The sequence below is a fragment of the Poromitra crassiceps genome (genome assembly GCF_964638095.1).
Source record: "Poromitra crassiceps genome assembly, chromosome: 17".
Lineage (NCBI taxonomy): Eukaryota > Metazoa > Chordata > Actinopteri > Beryciformes > Melamphaidae > Poromitra > Poromitra crassiceps.
In genome coordinates, this window is record NC_139635.1 from 32,423,897 (window position 1) to 32,437,866 (window position 13,970).

Here is a 13,970-nt window from a genome sequence, read left to right on the forward strand (position 1 = left end):
CTGAGACAGAGACAATCCAAAGAAGACTCACACATGCACATACAGACAGAGACAATCCAAAGAAGACTCACACATGCACATACAGACAGAGACAATCCAAAGAAGACACACACATACAGACACAGACAATACAAAGAAGACTCACACATGCACATTACAGACAGAGACATCCAAAGAAGACTCACACATGGCACATACAGACAGAGACAATTCCAAAGAAGACTCACACATGCAACATGACCAGACAGAGACAATCCAAAGAAGACTCACACATGCACATACAGACAGAGACAATCCAAAGAAGACACACACATACAGACAGAGACAATCCAAAGAAGACACACACATGCACATACAGACAGAGACAATCCAAAGAAGACACACACATGCACATTACAGACAGAGACAATCCAAAGAAGACACACACATACAGACAGAGACAATACAAAGAAGACTCACACATGCACATACAGACAGAGACAATCCAAAAGAAGACTCACACATGCACATACAGACAGAGACTAATCCAAAGAAGACACACACATACAGACAGAGACAAATCCAAAGAAGACACACACATGCCACATACAGACAGAGGACAATCCAAAGAAGGACACACACATGCAACATACAGAGACAATACAAAGACACACACATGCACATACAGACAGAAACAATACAAAGACTCACACATGCACATACAGAGACAATACAAAGACACACACATGCACATACAGACAGAAACAATACAAAGACACACACATGCACATACAGAGACAATACAAAGACACACACATGCACATACAGGACAGAGACAATCCAAAGAAGACACACACACATGCACATACAGACAGAGACAATACAAAGACTCACACATGCACATACAGACAGAGACAATCCAAAGAAGACACACACATGCACATACAGACAAGACAGAGATGACACACACACACCACACACACACACACACACACACACACACACACACACATATACAGACAGATAGAGACAATCCAAAGACACACACATGCACATACAGAGACAATACAAAGACACACACACACACACACACACCACACACCCACACACACACACCCACACACACACACACACACACACCACACACACACACACACACACACACACACACACACCACACACACACACACAACACACACACCCACTTCACATTCTTATTATTATTACAGGATATAGGATAGGAAGATGCTTGACACCATTTTAGCTTCTTCCATTCATGTCAATGGACCCATTTCACAGCAACCCTTTTGAGGTGGTAAAAGCAGAAGTAAAGCAGCTGTACGCTAATACCATTAATTATGCTTCCATGTGTTTAGGTAGTTCCAGTGCCAGGTGCCCTCATTAATGCTAATGATTACACCTGCATTACTTCCTGCTTGAGAGGGGGAGGGAGAAAGTGATAGAGGGAGAGAGATCGTCACTAGTCAGATGTGACAGGTCTCTGTAGACTTGGTGGTCTGTGTCAGACAGACTGGTTGTCACAAATCATACAAAAGGACATCTTTGGTTGGACTCCCTGCCTGGTGTCTTTTGAAATGTGAGTGTGCACGGATGGTTGTTACAGCACTTACAGCAGCTACATTATCTCTCGTCAGTTCACGCAAAGAAAGCTTATTTCTAAGCTTCTTTTTTCTACTTTCTGTTAGTCAGACGTTAAAGGCCACACTACACAACAAATGTGTGTTGTTGCTACAAGAGTTTGAATAGCAGAATAGTTTTGTGTTATCATCAACCAATTTTCCTGCCAGAGGTCACAACACAAACTAACAGACACACAAACACTGTGGTCAACTTTGAAATTGTGAACGTGGATTATATTCCTATCTTTAACCAAAGCAGCTGCTGATGTAACGGCTGAATGACATCCGATTGTAAAGGATATTCCAGCATAATTCAAACACCACACAGGACGATGGACTGTAGCAGATAATCGTCGCCACCGAGTTACAGTACAATGTCTTAGCACCACCTGTTGGCCGAGATCTGCATAGCAAAGGAAACCAGATGTGTGCGTGCCTCCTTTTGAAACAGTTAACGATGAATTTGTACATAGAACTATCTGCAGTCTGGAATGTTATTCTCTACGGTGCGTAATGCAGCATGTAATGGATATATCAGCACACGATGCATCAGAATAGGCTCATTTGTGTCATAGATTCATTGTTTAGACGACTGATAGGCCTACTCTCTGTGAGGGGGGTGCTGTGTGTGTACGAGCTGAACACACATCACCCCAAATCCTCCTCTGTGCAGGTCATGAAACAGACCCACCCCCACTTCCCGCACACCACACACACAGACACACACACACGCACACGCACACGCACACGCACACGCACACACACACACACACACACACACACAGGAGGAATTGTTGATATTTTATGTTTTAAAGTTAATTGAACTTTCCCTTTTCTTCCCTGCATCTCTCTCTCTCTCTCTCTCGATCTGTCTCTCTCTTCTCTCTGCTCTCTCTCTCTCTCTCTCTCTCTCATCCTCTCTCTGCTCTCTCTCTCTCTCTCCTGTCTCTCTCTCTCTCTCCCTCTCTCTCTGTCTCTCTCCTCTCTCTCTCTCTCTCTCTCTCTCTCTCTGTCTCTCTCTCTCTCCTCTCTCTCTCTCTCTCTCTCTCTCTCTCTCTCTCTCTCTCTCTCTCTCTCTCTCTCTCTCTGCTCTCTCTCTCTCTCTCTCTCTGTCTCTCTCTGTCTCTCTCTCTCTCTCTCTCTCTCTGTCTCTCTCTCCTCTCTCTCTCTCTGTCTCTCTCTCTCTCTCCTCTCTCTCTCTCTGTCTCTCTCTCTCTCTCTCTCTCTCTCTCTCTCTCTCTCTCTCTGTCTCTCTCTCTCTCTCGTCTCTCTCTCTCTCTCTCCTCTCTCTCTCTGTCTCTCTCTCTCTCTCTCTCTCTCTCTCTCTGTCTCTCTCTCTCTCTCTCTCTCTCTGTCTCTCTCTCTCTCTCTCTCCCACCAGGTTCAATAAAATACAGAACACAAAGAACACAATGAAGAAGGACGGCATCAGCTCTCTGACCTACAGACAGGTTCAGGTCAAGAGGTTCCCTCTCTACACAAATATCTCTGTGGAGATTGGCAAGCCCCCGCCCAGGCCCTTCAAGGGCTAGAGAGAGAGACACAGAGAGAGACTGAGAGAGAGAGAGAGAGAGAGAGGATGAAGGGGACGACACACACATGGACTGAAGGGATACAGAGTGGCCGAGAGGGAAGGAGAGAAGGAATGATGGAGAAGGAAGAGGAATCATAAGCACATCTCTCTCTGTGTCTCTCTCTCTTTCTTTCTCGTTACCTCTCTTTTTCTCTCTGTTTGAGACTTGGTTTTTAACCAGGGCTCTCTCCACCCATGTCCTTTTTCAAGCAGCCAATTGGCAGGCTGCAAACTCTCTACTTTGGCCAATCAGTGGCTTCGGAACCGTTAGAGCCTGGACTAATGGAGGGATTTTGAATATCAAATGCCGACCAATGGTTAGCGGCAAACTTGCCTGAATTATGGCCAACCTGGAAGTCTAGCCAATAACGTTCCCTTGGAATATCGGAGAGGGCCCAATGGAATCAGCCGGGATATAGAACAGGAATTGCCTATGAAGATTTGAGACTAGCCAATAATATTCTTTTGACACATTGGAAAGTATCCGGTGGCATACCTTGGAATACGGGACAGCATCCAATGGAATTTCTTGGAATATTTGATAGTAACTAACGTCATTCCTCGGAATACTGAGAATTCACCAATGGCGAGCCTTCGTGCCGTAGCTTCGCCAGTGGTGAATGGGCTTTTTAAGAGGCTGCTCGGACTAAAGTGAGAGCGATACAGAGATATGATCCCACTGAGCACAGACTGAAGCCACAGCACAATATACATTCAGTAGCATACCGTCAAAGATGGAAGAGAGCGCTGGTGTCTGCATTCAAGAGAGTCAATATCAAAGGATTTACAACAGAGGCAGATAGAAAGGGGATTTCTATCGAAGGCAAATTATGACTGTAACATAACATGACGACTTGCAGTTGTGGTCAGTGGAGTCGTATCAGGTGGTTCGCATATCAAAGATATCAAATGTCTCGCATATCGAAGATACCGGACGGTCCGCATATCGACGTTTGGGTCGACCGTCTTATTAGTCAATCGGACGCTCCGGTATCAGTTAATGAATGTGTATTGTGCCTGCATCTACCGCAGGGGACAAGGAGCAGTGCTGGGACACAAAGATAACACGTGGTTTGATCGTCGACAACAGCCGAGAACTGTCTTTTGGTCTGTTTTTTATACATATACACGGGAGTAAAACTTTGGAAACCCAAACAGACTTGTTGGAGTGTGATCAAAGGTTTTACAGCAAGAGTAAAACATATTGAAGGTATGAAAGGTTTTCTCCTGTGCCGAATACAATGAGGGGAAACTATCCCGGGGAATTCCAATTAAAGAAACGATGACTTACTGTATAGGCTCAATTTATGCTGAAGGCTCAGTTGTGATTTTAACCCCACGTGGCACAAATTGGAGGTTTCCAGAAAGTGTGTGCTCCTCCTATCATTCATAGAGGTCTATATAGGCATATTTTGTTTCTAGAAGATACAAAAGATGTAATTGCACCTTCGAGGTACACCATTGGTCCTAGGTACTAGCAAAAAAAAGCAGAAATATCCACTTTTTTTTTATTCGAAAAAGTGATGGGGACATGTCTTAACTGAAAGTATCTGTGACACAGAGGGTTAAAATCCGAGTTGAGCTGTCAGGATAGGTTCCTGGCTCCTGTTTTAAAGATGGAAGCTTTGTGGGAATAAAAGCTGACTCTCTTGTGACTTTTTCCCCTGGGCTCCACAGAGAAGATTGATGTGGGAATTAATGATTTTTTTGGAGATATTTTTTTTTAGACGCTGACGTAACCTGTAAGTTTAATTTAAAAAATATATATCACCTTTTATTAAAAACTGTATTATTGCTATTATTACGCCATTCTCTTCTGTTATTATCTGTTCAATCTTTTTCAGAAGAGGCTATCATATCCGGAGGGGAGGAAATTGTAAGGTAATAGTCTTGTGCTGGTGGAAATTGTGAATTTTAAGGCAGTAATGAGAAGTTATCATTTGAGCAGTTTGACTGACATCCCTATTTCCGCTTCACATTTCATTATCATCAACTGTCAATTCTTTGCTCGAATCTCATTTATCAAACTGTCATATTTCAGAAATGATGGGATTGCTAAATCAAACAGTCAGTGAAATATGGTATTTTTTTATTGAAACAATTAAATTGATATTAGACAAGGAACAGGCTGTTATCCAAAAAAATAAATCAATGTTCTGTCTCATGAGTTGCATTATGCTTCCTTCTGTGAAAGACTAAGAAACAAAATGTTGTTTTATGATTTCCTCCATCAGTGTATGAAAGCCTTTGACTTAAGCTCTTATCTGTCTTCTCCTTTTTTTCCGTTCTTTTCTCTATTTTGGTCATGCCTAAATGCCAAACTGATGCCTTCAGAAGTTAGATACTGTACAGCGAGGGGCAGGAGAAGACATCCAGCACCTCAAGAGTTTATTCATCATTCAAAGGTCAATGTCTTTGCGTGAGGTCATGTGATGAAGATGGTCTCCTGGCTGACCTGATTAAGAACTGAAATGAACACCTTTGGCAATTTCAAGATATCAAAACGTCCCCCCCCCCCCCCCCCCCCGCCCCCCGACTCCCTGCCTTTGAAATTTGCATCCGACAGCCTAATTGTGGGAGATTGGTGTGCGATGCTCTAATTGTTTGACATTTTTGTATCTGAAAGCTTGCTGTGGCCCCTTTCATCTTCGAATCATGTGTTGGGGAGGCTTCTCTTTGGTCGGCCTTGAAGCGAAAATGTTCCCATCTGTTCGGCTCGCTGTTATCTTAGCCCAGGAGCCCGTTGGAAGATTTGATTGCCCCTCTCCCCATCACACACTCCCTGCACACACACACTCGCACGGTTCTCCCTTCTTCTCCGCATTGCCTCCCCCTTTCATTGCCTTGTCTCTCTCATTCTGCCAAGCCATGCTGGTGTGTGTCAGTGGCACGCTGCAGTAGGCCCACTACATGCACAGCTGTGTCTCCAGAGAGCGCTGTCTCCTTAAACGGATATTGACGGGGCGTCTCTTCTGTGTCTCTGAATCTGTGCCACTGTTACTTTATCTTCATTTGTCCGGCTATCCTCTCTCTCTTTCACAACACGACCCCTCGTTTTTGAATGGCTGTTTTCAGAGTCAACCTCCCCCTAGTCTCTTAAAACAGACGGTTGGCTCTCGCAATTTTCAAATGCTTCTGCCTAAACGTCTGTGCTTCAAGCAGGGAAAAGTTGCTCAAAACGGAAAGAGAAACAGAACAGCGGATGTCCCGCCTATTAGTCCAATCAGAGTACCAATATCCCAGAATATCCGACACTTCCATGGGACTGGCTGTTTCCCGTGTTCCCTGTACATAGCTCTGACTGGAAAACAAAACATAGCCGAATGCCTAGCTAGCTAACTTGCTACTGAGCAGAAATGGAAATTGGACAAGATATTTTCGGGGAACATATTTTTCGTGGACACACACGTTGTCGAATTCCATCGAACTTCCTTCTGGTTCTGAAGGGTTTTAGTTCCCCAACTTCCTTTGTCCATGTTCTGTGGGCGTGAATTACAGACTGTTTAAAGTACATTCGCAGAATGTAGAAGAAACAATCTGGCTTGAGAGATTTACCTCCCCCTCTCTACCTCCCCCTCCCCCTCCCCCTCCTCCTCTCTACCTCCGCCTCCCCCTCTCTACCTCCGCCTCCCCCTCTCTACCTTTCCCTCTCCATCATTCTCTTCTCCTCCATCAGTGTCTCGGCTTCAATTTCTCTCTTCCCTTTATCTCCCTTTTTTGTTGCTACCCGTGTGTGTGTGTGTGTGTGTGTGTGTGTGTGTGTGTGTGTGTGTGTGTGTGTGTGTGTGTGTGTGTGTCTCACCCTTGCTCTCGTATATTGGATGCCTTTCTTTTCTCAGAGTGCATTAACCATCTGGGTGTGGGATTTAATGTCCTCAGTAGGGGAACACGGATAGGTCGATACAAACACTTCTCCTGCCCTGTATAGTTTCTGCAGATGGTTTGCTGTAGGCCTACAGGTTTATCTATATAAAGTTGGCAAGTAGCTTTCGTCATAGCGTGGATATCATGACATATAATCATATTACTTGTGGACTGAATGGAATGGCTACGTCCAATTTCTTTTGAGATGTATTTTATTTGATGTCGACTTTGTAATGCAGTCACGCTTTTGTTCCCTGCGTTTGGTCCAAGTACATTTCATCTTCTTTTGCCGCATATTCACCTTTTGATGTGACACCTGCTATCCTCTAGATGGCAGCAAAAAGACGATCTGTTACTCATTCTCCGGACACTTACATTGTTGAATTTGAGATCAATTTGAGATTTGGCCGGGCTCCTTTGATACATTACAGCCAACCATTTCCCTCTATATCAGGACAGTTATACAGTATGAAGAAACGGTCAAATAAGGAATGAGAGAGAGAGAGCTAGACATGGAGAGAGAGAGAGAGAGAGAGAGAGAGAGAGGGGTGTGTCAGCGGTGTGTATAAACAAAAATGGTGGTTAGAGATGTAGACGTCGACTTGGGTAAAATAGTGTCTGAATATTATGTTTCATTGACTTGGGGGAAGAAGAGGAGAAGCTCGATGTTCCTTCATTGACTCACTTTGACTTTTGAAGCCCTTCCAGAAGTCAAGCGTGCCTCCATTGGTGAAATATTTGAAACGGTTTTCAAAGACATTTTTGCTGCTCTGCCACAGACAGCAGACAGAACCTCCAGGCCCGTGGGCATTTTTAAAGATTTACTGTATCTCTAGCTAGGTTTTTTTTGTACATTGAATGTCGAAAATGTTATATCTTATATCATTTAGAATGCATTATGTCATATCAAACCTACTTTTTCTATACAATCAATAAATCCGATGGTTAAAGTTTGTCTGATGTCAATTTATTGGTGTGTGTGTGTGTGTGTGTGTGTGGGGGGGGGGGGTGTGTGTGTGTGTGTGGGGGTGTGTGTGTGTGTGTGTGTGTGTGTGTGTGTGTGTGTGTGTGTGTGTGTGTGTGTCTCAGAGAAACGGAGAAATACAGTGCAAACTCAATTCCAGTTGATGAATGGGAACTTCATAAGAGAGTAGTTTCCACTCGCAGACAGAGATGATCCTAGAGGTTTTTTTTTTCTCTATCTCTTTTGGTGACCCTGTCTCCTGTTGCCATAACAACCCTCGTAAAACTGTTACCATGGATGTGTGGTCCCAGTGACCAGAGGTGGAAGGTACTCAAGTACTTGAGTAGTTTTGGGGTTGTTGAGGATTTGTACTTTCTAAGTATTTTTTATAATGCTATACTTTTAGTCTTACTTGAGTCATTTTAACGATAGATATTCTACTCAAGTATTTTTAAATGTACACTGAGTAAATTTAGATTTTTGTTTTGCACACCGCACTATGAAAACGGCACGCATTGCGACCCGAAATTTAGAGCGCCCAAATTTGGCTCGCAGCAATTGAATTAGACAGGTGTAGAGGATCAAATTGTAATGATCCCCACGATTAGTTCAGAAATCTTAGTTTCACTTGACACTGCTGATAGCGCCATAGCAAAATGGATGTATCTGACTGTGATATTGCCGCTGCTAGCAGCTCTTGCTCATCTGGCAAAGGAGAGAGAATCGCCAAACTGAGCATCCCAGGCTGCATCTGAACCAGCTGTCCAATATGAAAGACAAGACAGACAGGGTCAGGCTCAGCTTAGGTAACACGTAACTTGCTAGATGTAAAAAAGCTGTTTGGGGTTTGAATTGATACGATTTTAGGATCAGGGCCCAGTTGCACAAAGCACCTTATGTTAAGATTTCCCTTAGGGTCAGAGTTAAGGTGTCCATAAAAAAACACCCTTAAATCTTCTCCATAAGGTTAAACGTTTTAAGGAAAACATAAGCACAAGATTTAAGGGTGTTTTGTGCAGCCGATTCTATTTTATGAACACTTTAACTCTGACCCTAAGGGAAATCTTAACCTAAGGTGCTTTGTGCAACTGGTCCCAGGATCTCTTTTAGCCCAACCGGGCTCCCTGAGTCCGCCTGAATCTGGGCTTATGGCTTTTACTGTCATCCCTCTTCTCTTTGTCTTCCATCCTTCCTGTCACCTATACCTTCTAACGTCCTGCCACCATTATACCTTCTAACTTACAGCACAGATGCTGCTCCAGTCTTCCCTGCTCCTTTCCTTTGTCTCTATCTTTTACTTTTCAAACACTTCTTATTTTTATAGATTTGACGAGCGCACTGACCCCAAACTGTCAGCAGAAACACTCTACAGGGAAATCAGACTTGGGTCTTCTCAAGACAAGCCTGAGGGGGTGAGGAGGGGGGGGGGGGGGGGGGGGGTGGACAGACACTTCAGGTAGAAAGAAGCAAAGCAGGATGAACCAGAAAGACAGGGATGGTTGATGGAAAAAGTGTTTTCATCGTAAGTATTGTACAATGTTTTTTTTTGTTTTTTTTATTAGAGCGAGCCGGTGTATATTAAAAACACAACTTACTCACAGTATCTTACACTACATGATTTAGATCTGATGTTGGCATCGGTTCCCTTTCATTTCAGTCAATTACAGAAGCATCTAAATTGCAGCAACAGTCATTCTGTATGATTAGTCAACAGTGGACATCATTACCAACCAAATCATCTCTTCAACACCATAATACAATGAAATCCCACTATCCTTAGGGGAATCGGCTGGTAAGTACCGGTAGTCCTGCTTTACTGGAAGGCAAAGCAGAAGGTAAAGCAGGATCTTGGAGATGGGACGTGCTCACCGGCAGCGATCACCTGTGTCAACGTAGCAGTTAGGACCTGGAGGGAGACAAGCAATGCAGGTATGTGTGATTGCACCTAAACACACAACCGTCACACAGACACACACATGCAGGAAACCTATCATGCATAATCTGAAAGCAAGTGGACAGGCATGCATGCAACCACCAAACCATAAAAACAAACCACATTAGAGTAAACAACAGATTTAAAAAAATCATCAAGTAGAGTTACGTTATAATAGAAACATCATTAACAACATAAGAGACCACACAATACACACACACACACACACAGTCTCTGGTTGATTTGATTTTGTTTATACTGTGATTTTGTTATTTATGATGACTGAATAAAATTACATTACATTACATTACATTACACACACACACTACAGATGTCTTAAAATGTAGGCTAGACATATTTGTGACACATGATATGGTGGTAGACTTACAGGAGGTCTCCAGTCCCGCAGTCAGGGCAGCATTGTCCAGGACGGCGGATGCCGTGGCATGCTGGACACCTGACATGTTGACAGTAGACGGTACCATCGACGTCGCCACAGCGGCACTCCACACACGGCGCTTTCTGGGAAGAAAATACACACACAGATATTCACACATTCCATCCACACCAACTGGCCAGTATCTCACCGACCTCCTCTCCCCCTACCAACCCTCCCGCTCCCTCAGATCCACCTCAGGTGGCCTTCTCTCCACCCCCAAGTCCAACCTCTACGCAGTTTTGGTGACAAACCGTTCTCCAGGGCAGCTCCCAGGCTCTGGAACTCCCTCCCCCCTGACATCAGAGAATCAGAGTCCCTCACAGTTTTTTTAATCTCTTCTCCTCCGCCTTCTCTTAAAGAAACACTCAGCCGATTTTCAATCGTGAATTATTTTGCACATAATCTCACACATATCTGAAAAATGTCAACCGTTTTGCAGACATTCATTTAGTTTGACAGTTATTGAGAGTTGATTTGAGTTCAGTTGTGGACCAGTGATGCAATTCATGCACAAATGACATCACTGGTCCACAACTTAATTGAAATCAACTCTCAATAACTGTCAAACTAAATGAATGTCTGCAAAACTGTTGACATTTTTTGGATATGTGTGAGATTATGTGCAAAATAATTCACCATTGTAAATTGGCGGAGTGTTCCTTTAAGTCCCCCCCCCACCTATCCCTGTGTGTCTGTGTGTTTGTATGTTTGTCCATTGTCTGTTGCACTATCGCCGGCCCCTTAGTGTTTAGTATTGTGTAAAGGGTCCTTAAAATCCCTATATAAGTCCCATATATTATTATTATTATTAAATGGGAGTTAACTGTTGATACTGTATAGGCAGATGAAATAGTATGACTGACATACTTCTGTCATTAAGCGCTTTCTCAAGTCAAAAGGGAGTGCTATTTCCCTCTTCTTTACTACAGCAGAATGAAGAGATGCCATCCAATCTGATTCAGAGAATTTGGGGAGGAAATACACAGCCATCATGCATACAGGCCTATAGCCTCATATTGTTGAGTTTGTGTTTGGTCCATCATATTCTCAGCTTTGTCTCTTCTCTCAGTGGAAAGCGTGTTCTTTCCCTTTACAATGAGGATGGATCATGCATTTCTGGGATGAGCAGCACAGCTGATTATCATAGGCGGATTATGACATGACGGGCCCCTGGGCCTTTACACATGAAGGGCCCCCCCTCACAGCGCACAAACGCATAATTAAGGCCAGAATAAGAATGACATACGTTCACCTGACAGGATTTAGAGCACAGCCACCTGAACACTCAAAGCCAACAGCACAATAACAAGAAATACACTCTGTATCTCCATAAAGGCAACAAAAGTAACTTTTTATTCCACCAGTCGCTAGTGAATGTTAAAATTTTACCAGCCACTCAATAGATTACCATTGTTCTTTTGGATGGTGAGTGAAGCTAATCTACCAGCCACTTTTACCAGCATTTGGCTGGTGGCTGTGCTAATTTTGGACCCTGTCTCAGTAAAACAGCATTTATAGTGCAGACCACTCAATTAATGCCAAAAGCACAATAACCCTGTAATTGTTCATAAACTTATGGAACATTTAATCAAAAATAAAGGGTTGGGGCCCTATAAGGGATCATTTGGTCCCAGGCCCGGGCAAGATATGCGAAGAGGCTCCGGGTTATGGGCCCCATGAGCTCTGGGGCCCCTGGGCCTGGGCCCGGTAGGCTCGTTCGGGAATACATCCCTGCTGATTATGTGGGTCGGTCCCAAATGAAATGTGCCAAATTTCCCTGCCAATGTCAAACAGTGTTATTCTCCTGTTGGTATTGACTCTATTGTGGCCCTGGTACCATGGCCCATACGCCAATTGAAGATTGCAGAATCTGTATCTGTATCATCGCCTTGCTTACCTGGTCCCGGAAGGTTTCTCCCGGCTCATACATGTTTCCTCCGTGCTCACACATGAAAACACCCGGAGGCGACAACACCCAGGGCCGGCCAGAGCCGGGCTGTGCGTAAAGCAGTAGTGTCAAACTGGCCGTGCACATGATGCGCGCCAAAAAAAGACGCTCATTTAAAAGCTTTGCCATGATTTGGTTGGTCCGCCTCTTCCGAAAGCATACAAAACAGTGAACAACACGTCAGCAAAGTGAAGCATCTACTCCTCTAGCTGCTGGAGGCAAGTTTAGAGAAATTAGCAGGAATTTGAAAGTGACAACTATATAAGCCACCTCTTCCCTCTCTGACCCATCACTCCCTCTCATAAGTCCTCCCTCCAAACGATCGCTCAGGCGTGTGCGTGTAGGCTAAAGTTACATGCATCAATTCAGGGGGCAAACTTAATATGTGCAAACTTAATATGTGGCCGATATTTTGTGCAAAACACAGCTGTGCATGGTTTATTATATCAGAGATATAATAGAGGCAATTTCCACCTGGCACTAACATGCATTTTCTGTGATCAGATTGCAATCGGATAGTGCTTGACCTAGCCTGATTTCATTTACACCTGGCATTAGCATCCGTTTTGGGTGATCAGGTTGCAATCAGATTGCAATCTGATCACCCGAAACGGGGTCCTCTCAATCATCTCAATCATACAGCAACTGCATGCGGATTGAGAGAACACCCATTTTGGGTCAAGCACTATCCGATTGCAATCTGATCGCAAAAAATGCATGTTAGTGCCAGATGTAAATGGCCGTTATTAGGCTGCTACATCAGATATAATACATGTTTGTAGCATTTCCAGGCTGTTGACCCACTCTCTCTGACTATAAAAGAGGACTTCTAATAATGGCAGGTAGTTTACACGAGTTGACCATATCAAAAGAGAATGAAATGTAGGCCCAGTGTTGCATATTAAGTGTGCTGAAATTCTTTCATAGGAGACTGTGCTCACATTCCATCAGCACAGCCCAGTGGAACTTGAGGCGTTTTTGTCTACAGTATATGAAATCTTTTCATAGCCTCAAACTGTGTTTACACTGTTCTTGCAATGAGAACATTGTTTCTCAAAGATGGCCAGTGATAAGAAGGATATTTTGTTTTCCCAGCTGAATCGTATTACTTTTACTGCTGCATTGACCTTTCCCCACAGGGATTAATTTAATTTTTTATCTCATCTGTATCTGGGTCTGTCCAGGTTGCATGTGGCTATTGGTTACAAACTTGACTTTTGTGAACGCGCTTCACTATGTGTTCTGTGGTCTAGATTACTCTAGGAAAAAAGTTGTAAGTGCAAGATGTTTTACCATTAAGTCTATTGGAAACCATGTGCAAAAGGGAAAGTAAATATGTCACAATTTGTAGGTTGATATTTAGATGAATAATGACAGTTGCAAACTTGTAATCCAACATTTACTCATATTTATGTATTTCACTTTAGTCCATTTTCTAGTACAACCACAACTCTGTGATCGCCCTACAACCTACTCGAATCGTCACTGCGACTTGACAAATGTGCTCTCTTGCAGTGACAAATCTGCTAGGTTGTTGTATTACAAGTCTGCAGCTCTCATTGTATTCATGTAAATATCAACCTACAAATTTGTGAAATCCATTTGGCAGCGTCAGGTTAGGGGAAGCACT